The sequence below is a fragment of the Tenrec ecaudatus genome, chromosome 15 (genome assembly GCF_050624435.1).
Source record: "Tenrec ecaudatus isolate mTenEca1 chromosome 15, mTenEca1.hap1, whole genome shotgun sequence".
Lineage (NCBI taxonomy): Eukaryota > Metazoa > Chordata > Mammalia > Afrosoricida > Tenrecidae > Tenrec > Tenrec ecaudatus.
Genome location: NC_134544.1, coordinates 76,757,132 through 76,765,220, shown reverse-complemented (window position 1 = coordinate 76,765,220; position 8,089 = coordinate 76,757,132). Strand labels below are relative to the sequence as shown.

Genomic DNA, 8,089 nt, shown 5'->3' with positions numbered 1-8,089 from the left:
GTGATTATAAAAGGAGAAAAAGTAAAACTTAAGCACATATGGGTGTTTTTAGGTATGTATTATTTAGTTTGTTTCAAACTAGAAACCATCTTTAGGCACAAGGATTTATAATTCACCGTAGTCCAAGTTACATGGGACATAGAAAAAACATTCAGATGTATTGAAAATGACATGCTGTGTGGGTTTTTGGTTAAGACCAACAACAGCAAATTAGAATAATAAATTCTATCTTGACAAAGAGTTTAGATAATTTTCAGATACATGAATACTTACCTGGCAGGGGAGATACCATGAGCACGAAGGTGGTTTTCCCAGGGCGAGGCTTATCCATTACACTCCGGATGTGCTGACCCTTGCGATTTCCCCAAATGTGGGAAACTCGACTGCATAATTTGTGGTAGTGGGGGACTGCGATCATGCTCTCCCCTGTTATTAAAAAAAAGAAAAGAAAAAAAAGTTCAGATACATGATCTCTGTATTAGCATTATCTGCATGGACTGCGTTTAGAAGAAACACATCATTAGAAAGATCTAGTATCTTTATTTTTAAAGTTATATGTTTTATTCCTGAATTACGAAGTAACATTGGTCAAAGATACAAAATGTTCTTCATTCTCAGAGTCCTACTGCTATTGTCATTGGAAACAGCTCTTTAAACGATTCTTACTAGATTTTAGATTGACCAATAAGCCCCAAAACTATTGTGCCCTCCACTTGCATTGCTGGTGGAACTTTCAGCAAACTATCCTACTCAGGCTTCTTTCAAGGTGTTTGATGTGGTTTTCTGCCACTGTATCCCTGGGGAATAAATATCAGCCTATGAAATCAGTAAGGTTAATATAGAAAGGAAAGAAACACAGGATAAATAAAACACTATTTAAAAGTCAAACAAAACTTTAATAACGTGTTATATAGTCATGACACTTAAAGCAACCTGGTACAATGGTATATATGAATAGCAGTGGATTAGAATTGATAACCTAGATATACAACCAGGTACGTATAGACAACCTAATCTTTGATAAAGGACTAAAACACATTAAGTGGAGAGGAGATATCCTTTTCAACAAATGATGTTGGAAAAATTGGATTTCCACCTGCAAAAGAATGGAATAAAGTCCATACCTCATGCCACATACAAAAATGAACGCATGATAAATCCAATACCTACATATAAACCCTAGATCATACAGCCAGACAATAAAAATGTAGGGACAAATTTGAGGGCAGTTATACAAGATATAAACACACTATGGCCATAATAAAAATATTCACATTATAGAAGACAAAATAAAGAACTGGGAGCTACTAAAAATACATTAATGCACATCAAAAGCCTTCATCTATAAATCCCTGAGGACCAATAATGAGAGTAGCCATACCAGGAGGGGAAGGGGATGGTGGAGTAGAAAGGGGGAATCGAACACAATGATCTACATATAATCCTCTCCCTGGGGGTCGGACAACAGAAAAGTGGGTGAAGGGAGACATCTGGCAGTTTAAGATATGACAAAACAAGAATAACCTATAAATTATCAAGGGTTCGTGAGGGAGGGACAGTGAAAGAGAGGAAAATGAGATGATAACAAGGGCTCAAGTAGAAAGAAATGTTTTGAGAATGATGATGGCAACAAATGTACAAATGTGCTTCACACAATGATGTATAGATTGGGATAAGAGTTGTACGAGCCCACAATAATATGACTAAAAAAACCAAAACAACTTCACAAAGAACACTAGGATACAGTTAATTCACACTTCCTAACTTGTGTATGTCTGCATGAATGCCTGATTGCAAGTCTCACTCTCTATTATTTCATTCTAGTCCATTAGGCTAAATAACCGCTTCTTGACTTTTTATAATAAAGCTTACATTTTAAATATATTTAAGAATGAAATCTAAGAGAATCATAGAATAATTAATGCTTTTGGTATTGTTCTTTGACAGGTGTGGCTTTGACGGGTGACCAGCTATTCCTCACCTCTCTTGACTTTCATTATAACTAAGAATTTCCCCTGTGTGACTGATTTTTAGTGGAATTTTCTCAAAGAACAGGTCCAGTCAATCCCGAAGGATCTAGGTTGCTGACTCCTACATTTGAGTGACTCATGGTCTCAAGTCTAGCATTTCCACATAAAAGAGCTTGTTCCCCTTTAATACAGAAAAGAGAGACTTCTACTCACATTGGTAGAGTCATGGTGAACTACAACCCAGAAAAGCAGGGAATAGACTTCCAGCAAGATGGCGATGGTGTAACACATACCAGAGGGACTCCACAGGGAAATTCAACACTGTTGGAATGCAGGAGGAATATCATAAAGATAAGTAGGCACAGACCGATGGGGTTTTGAGGGGCTGGGGGCTTTTGGCTTACCTCAGTGGAGGTCGCTGGGGCTTCACCTTGGTCCCGCCACTGTCTCTGCTGGAGCCGGGACCATGTGGAGCCTGTAGGGAGGCTTGGTCTCAACACAGCCACAGTTTTTCACCACCAGCCTCAGGGGAGGGACTAAACCCATGGGGCTCCTCTCTGTCCCCCCCTAGATCTTGGAGGGCTGCACAGGGAGGGGGCCTCTTCTCAACACAGCCACAGCTTGCCGCATGCTGCCGCAGAGCAGGGACTAAACCCTGCAGCTCCACACTGGCAGGGATCTAACCAAGCTACATTGTTGCTTTGTTTCCATCTCTTCACTATATCCCCTCCCCCTGCTCCCATGCATCCAGAGCTTGCTTGTTAACTTTTTTCCCTCCTCTTTGCCTCTTTCTTGGTCACTCACAAGCTATTGCTAACCTCCAGACCACTTCCCTTAGCCTAGGGCATTTACACCTGTGCCACACCCAGCTAGGTGAGCTCCACCCTGTGTAGCTAGGGAGGCTGGGAAAAGGCCTGCTGACCCCCACAAGGGGATACTCTGCTCAACTTATTTTTTTCTGCTCAACTTCTTCCTGGGGAATTCCTGCCTGTGTGCCTGGGGTCACAAATTAAAAGAGGGACCAGATTTTAACCCGATGCTGCAAGATGTGAATCCAACATGCCCGCCTGGAGTGAGAAATCAGTGAAGAGGTCTGGGGGGCCGGCCCCAACCCCAACTAGTAATGGGACATTTGCCCCTCCCCTCAGAAGAATTTATATCAAAGGATGACACTGAATCTACAGTTCTGGAAGAGGGACATATCTGATCGGAGCACATGGGAGCAGATGGAGGGGGAAGAGGAGAGAGTGGAGTACATCATGGCCCACCAGGCCAGGAGGTCGATGTTCCCAAATAGAACAGCCAGTCGACCGAGAGGACCACATGGCCAGCCCCACTATGAGGCATGACATCCCTCACTGACCCATAGCCCTACAGGTGACAACACCAGAGATACAGCGAAGTAATTGCAACCAATTGGATCCCGCCACACCGAGGAAAAACATTAAGGGGTGTAACAGAACAGCAAGGGAATGGAGCAGCAAGGTCCCCAGGGAATGCTGAAGGTGGACTTTGGGCCCAGGGCATGGTGCCCCAAAAGACTGGACTGTAAAACACTCCTAAAGGCTAACAAACAATCCTGGAACTAACTACAAGCTTTTCTTTCTTGCATTTTGTTTTTGTCATTGGTTTGTTGTTTTGTTGTATACTGTTGCTTGGTTGTGCTCTGTCTTGTTTTTGTGAAAGTTACTATCTAAGCAGGTCTGTCTAAATAAGATAGGCTGGATGAACAATTGCAGGAGAAAACAAAGGGACCGATAGTTACGAGGGGACATGGGAGAAGGGGAGGTGGGGGGGGAAGGTAGTGGTATTAATAAACCCAGGTACAAAGAACAACAAGCTATCCAAATCAGTGGTGAGGAGGGTGAAGGGGATCTGGTAGGCTGGGACCAAGGGTAATGTAACTAAGAGGAATGGCTGAAATTCTGGGTGGGACAGCATGATAGTGGGACAGGAGGGAAGTCAAAGGAAACAGAGGAAGTGCTGGGAGGCAGAGGGCATTTATAGAGGTCTAGGTAAAGGCATGTACATATGCGAAAATATTTATACATGAGGATGGGGAAATAGATCTATGTGCCATATTTATAGGTTTAGTATTAAGGTAGCAGAAGGACATTGGGCCTCCACTCAAGTACACCCTCAATGCAAGAATACTTTCTTCTATTAAATTGGCATTCTATGATGCTCACGTTCCTGGCACAACCACTGAAGACAAAGTGGATAAACAACTAAATATGGGGAAGAAAGCTGATGGTGCCCAGCTTTCAAAAGAGATAGTGTCTGGTGTCTTAAGGACTTGAAGGTAAACAAGCGACCTTCTGGGTCAGAAGCAATAAAGCGCACATTGTAGAAGCACACCAGCCTGTGTGATCAGGAGGTGCTTAAGGCATCAGTTATCAGGCTTCAAAGGAAAAAAATCATATTGTATTCTCACCTCCCTGACATAGCTGCTGAAGACAAATGGGTGCATAAGCAAATGTGGTAAAGAAAGATGATGGTGCCTGGCTATCAAAAGATATAGCATCTGGGGTCTTAAAGGCTTGGAGGTAAACAAGAGGCCACCTAGCTCAGAAGCAACAAAGCCGACATGAAGGAAGCACACCAGCCTGTGAGACCACAAGGTGTCAAGGGATCAGGTATCATCAGAACAAAAATATCTCACCATAGTGAATGAGCAGGGGAGTGTGGAATGGAGACCCAAAGCACATTTGTAGGCCACTGGACATTCCCTTACAGAAGGGTTTTGGGGAGGAGATGAACCAGTCAGGGTGTGATGTAGCAACGATGAAATATACAACTTTCCTCTAGTTCCTAAATGCTTCCTCCCCTCAACCCACGCCCACTGTCATGATCCGAAACCTACCTTGCAAGTCTGGCTAGACCAGATGATGTACACTGGTACAGATGGGAACTGGAAACACAAGGAAGCCAGGTGGATGATGCTCTCAGGACCAGTGGCATGAGTGGAGATACTTGTAGGGCAAAAGGAGGGTGGGTTGGAAAGAGGAAACCTATTTCAAGGATCTATATGTGACCTCCTCCCTGGGGGACAGACAACATAAAAGTGGGTGAAGGGAGACATCAAACAGGCCAAGATATGACAAAATAATTATTTATAAATTATCAAGGGCTCATGAGGGAGAGGGGACTGGAGAGGGAGGGGGAGAAAAAGAGGACCTGATGCAAACGGCTAAAGTGGAGAGCAAATGCTTTGAAAATGATGAGGGCAAAGAATGTACAAATATGCTTTACACAATTGATGTTATATATGGATTTTGATAGGAGTTGTATGAGCCCCTAATAAAATGATTTTTAAAACAATGAGCTGAGACTAAGGGCTCAAGTAGAAAGCAAACGTTTTGAGAATGATGATGACAACGAGTGTACAAATGTGCTTGATACATGGATGTAGATAAAGAGTGTGATAAGAGTTGTATGAGCCCCCAATTAAATGATTGGGGGAGGAAGCAGGGAAGAGTTACATAAGGACAGACATTGACCTCTGGTACAATGGTCATCCTGCACGGCGTTGACAGAATATCTGCTTTGATCTTCTTTGACAATATGTTGCTGACCTTGCTTGCTAGATTCTGTGAGAACACCTGTCTGATCTTCCTTGAAAGATGTCGCTGATCAACCTTGCAAGCTCCTGAGAGAAGAGCTGCTCTGATCTGCCTTGCAAGATTTTGGTGATCTACCTTGTAAGATGCTGGGAGACCTGCCCAGATCTTCCTTGAAGGATGTCCTTGATGTGCCTGGCAAGATGGCGATAGACCTACTAGGGTCTTCCTTGTAAGATGTAGCTAATCTTCCTTGCAAGATGCTGGGAAAATCTGCACTGATCTATCTTGCAAGCTGTCACTGATATTCTTTAAAAGGTGTTGACAGAAGACCTACTCTGATCTTCCCTGATGTGCCTTGCAAGATGCTAACAGAAGCCCTGCCACGATCTTCAATGCAAGTTATGAGAGAAGACCTGCTCTGATCTGCCTTGCAAAATTTTGCTGATCTTCCTCTCAAGATGCTTCTGATGTGCCTTGCAAGATGGTGACAGAAGACCTGCCCAGATCTTTCTTGCAAGTTGTCACTGATCTGCCATGCAAGATGCTGACAGAAGACCTGCTCTGATCTGCCTTTAAAGGTATCCCTGGTCTTCCTTAAAAGATGCTTAGAGACCTTATCTGATCTTCCTTTCAACATGCTGCGAACTGCCTTGCAAGATGCTGATTGAAGACCTGCTCTGGCCTTCCTTGCAAGATGTCCCTGGACTTCCTTTAAAGGTGCTGAGAGAAGAGCTGCTCTAATCTTCTGGCGAGATGCTTCTGGTGACCCTTGAAATATGGTGATTGGCCCCTAATAAAATGTTTAAAAAAAAAAAAGAAAGATGGTGATTGAAGACCTGCTCTGGTCTTCCTTTGCCAAGATGTTGCTGATCTTCCTTGCAAGATGCTGTTAGAAGATCTGGTCTTATCTTCCTTCCAAGACGTCGCTGATATGCTTTGCAAGATAGAAAACCTGTTGTGATCTTCCTTGAAAGATGCTGATGATCTTCCTTGGAAGATGCTGATTAAAGAACTGCTCTGGTGTTCCTTGCCAAAATACCGCTGTTTTTCCTTAGAAGATGCATACAGAAGACCTGCTCTGATCTGACTTGAAAGATACCGCTGATCTTCTTTAAAAGGAGCTGAGAGAAGACCTGCTCTGATTTTCTTGCAAGATGCTTCTGATGAAAGAAGACCTGCTCTCTGATCTGCCTTCCAGGTATCCTTGGTCTTGCTTAAAAGGTGCTAAGACCTGTTCTGGTCTTCTTGCAAGATACTTCTAATCTGACTTGCAAGATGGTGATTAGAAAATCTGTTCTGGTCTGACTTGAAATACGTTGATCTGCTTTGCAATATAGAAGACCTGCTCTGATCGTCCTTGCAAGATGTTGCTGATATTCTTTGGAAGATGCTGATGGAAGACCTGCTGTGGTCTTCTTTGCTAAGATGTCTCTGATCTTCCTTGCAAGATGTTGTGAGAAGACCTGATCTAATCTTCCTTCCAAAATGTTGCTGATATTCCTTGCAAGATGTCGCTGATCTGCTTTGCAAGAGAGAACACCTGCTCTGATATCCCTTGTAAGTGAAATGCTGATCATCTTTGCAAGATGCTGAGGACAGTCTGTTAGAAATGTTCCGCTGTGCACATGCACATCTACTTACAAGGTGTTTGATCCCAGGTCTAGCCTCAGCAGGCCAATGGGTGGGTCAAATATTTCTCCCTCTTCCTCTCTGGCAACTTTTGGGAAGATATGGGTTGGGTTCACTTCTCTTTTCTCCATTCTTATGTTTTGAAAGGTTTGTAGGAAAAATAGGACTTTTATCTGTATTTCATAATTGTTGGGAGCCATCCCAGCCATGCTGTCTAGCAAAGGTACAGCCTGGTGGAAGAAGCTTCTGCAGAGGAGAGGTTCTCAGAGAGGGTTTCCAACATCCCTCAAATATTTGCTGCTGTTAAATCCACTCTTGAGAATTTTGTGCATTGTCATGTTTACCGCACCTGGAACCAATGCGAGGGCAGTCTTGAGAAGTATGAATGAAATTAGATCTAAAACTTGCTTCAATATGATGGTGCTTTCCACACCTGAGGCATTGAGAGGCTTACACAACAAGACATCTTTGGGAATTCTGAGAAAGATATGTGGGAATTGAGTGAGGAAGAAACCCAAAAGTTGAGGTTAGAGGAGAAATAAAACCCATCCAAAAAACCCTGGATTCCATCCAGATTAGGTAGTGGGGGACTCTTTTGCCCTCCGTGATATAGAGAACCAACTGATGACCCTATATCTTGGACAGGGGCTTAGATAGAAGGAGAAAGAATGGTTAACATTAATAGGAAACACATAAAAGGGGAAATATTAAGTATTTGGCAAAGAATCAGATGGTTTGGCTCTTTGGTGCCTCAGGAGTATAAAAAACAAAAGAAACATAGGTAGACAATGAAACAGTTACCATGGGAAAGTTTATAAAGCAAAATATGTAACACTGAGAAGCATTTAACTATGTTTTTAGATATTAGGCTTTGAAGTAGCACATGAGGTAGATTCATTGTTAGCCAACCAGGAAAGGAATATTGTG

The 8,089-nt window shown here is 42.9% G+C and overlaps 1 non-coding gene across 1 annotated transcript; it reads left to right on the top strand.

Annotated features, from left to right (window-relative positions):
* Window positions 1-265: 265 nt before the first annotated feature.
* LOC142428432 (U1 spliceosomal RNA) lies at window positions 266-429 on the top strand. The gene has a single exon (XR_012780334.1). It is a non-coding gene; the product is annotated as a U1 spliceosomal RNA (small nuclear RNA).
* Window positions 430-8,089: the final 7,660 nt, after the last annotated feature.